The sequence below is a fragment of the Pinus tabuliformis genome, chromosome 5_1, assembly GCF_031772625.1.
Source record: "Pinus tabuliformis cultivar Carrire ecotype Pingquan chromosome 5_1, CPIR1, whole genome shotgun sequence".
Taxonomy (NCBI): domain Eukaryota; kingdom Viridiplantae; phylum Streptophyta; class Pinopsida; order Pinales; family Pinaceae; genus Pinus; species Pinus tabuliformis.
Window position 1 is genome coordinate 603,217,301 of NC_142305.1, and position 1,313 is coordinate 603,218,613.

A 1,313-nucleotide genomic window follows, 5' to 3' on the forward strand; every position below is an offset into this window, starting at 1 on the left:
CTCTTTGCTATGTATTCTTCAACTTGGACTGAGGTCCCTCTATCGAACTGCCCCTAACTGCAGCTCAAATCACTAGCTCGATTTTCTCAACCCTCAAGCCCCAGAAAAATGGAACTCTTTGATCAATTTGGTTTGTCTCCAACTGACCCTCAAGCCTCCTCTTATACTTTTCTTGTTGATGAATCAAGATGAGAGTGATCCAATCTCTAATAAATGGCTAAGATTAAAACAGGATTGATCCTCGTCACTTAGAACCTCTCACCCATATTATTTTTCTTAATACACATTAATATTTTTTTTTCCTAAGTTTAGACTTAGGAACCCAAAAAAAATATTAATTATTTTAATAACTCCTCATCTGGGTGGAATTTCTCTCCAAATGATTTCAGGGTTTTATAGATCTCATGTGTTCTACCCCTCCACCAAATTTCAGAGCTAGAAACATCTGATGCTACCCAAAATCAACAAAGGTTACATTGCATTTCCAAAATTTGAGAAAAAACAACTTCACTTCTGAATATTTTTTAAGAAAAGAGAATGGACCACTGTCCTGAAAAAAGATTATATATAGAGTATTAATTAAGGACAGTTGTCATTGACCATCAACATGTCTGAACCAATCTATGAAAAGTTTGTGTGATAGTACTGATTGAAATAAGCCCCTTGTACCTTGCATCTTTCATAACTATAGTATATTGACATTATTTTCACAATTTCAAAACTCGATTTAGGAATGAATGTGATAAGATATGGTAAACAAGGTGAAGCCTTGGTAAAGAAGGTTAATTAAAGCAATCATAAAAACAAGTTTCACATTTAAAACTTCACATACACTAATGCCTCTTCCTTCAATTTCAATGCATTTCAATCTCTATTTCACATATGTGGATTTTTTTGTGAAGTGAAGAAAAAGATGCAATCATATTTTCTGAATTGAATCTTTATTCAGTAATCAGAATGTTTTTCCTTCAATTCAATGCATTTCAAATCTCTAATTCACACATATATATGGATTTTTTTTGTGTGAAAGAAAAAGATGCAATCATATTTTCTGAATTGAATCTTTATTTAGTAATAAAGAACTGTTAACAATTATATATATATATAGAATATTTATATAGTATATTATATATATATATATAATATATATTATATATATATATATATATATATATATATATATATATATGATATATATATATATTTATATTATATTTCGTTGACAAAAATATTTTGTTCGAATATTTTTTAATTTATAGATTTGAGGCTTCTACGATTTTCATTTTGTGTGGTTTTGTCTTCCAAATTCATCG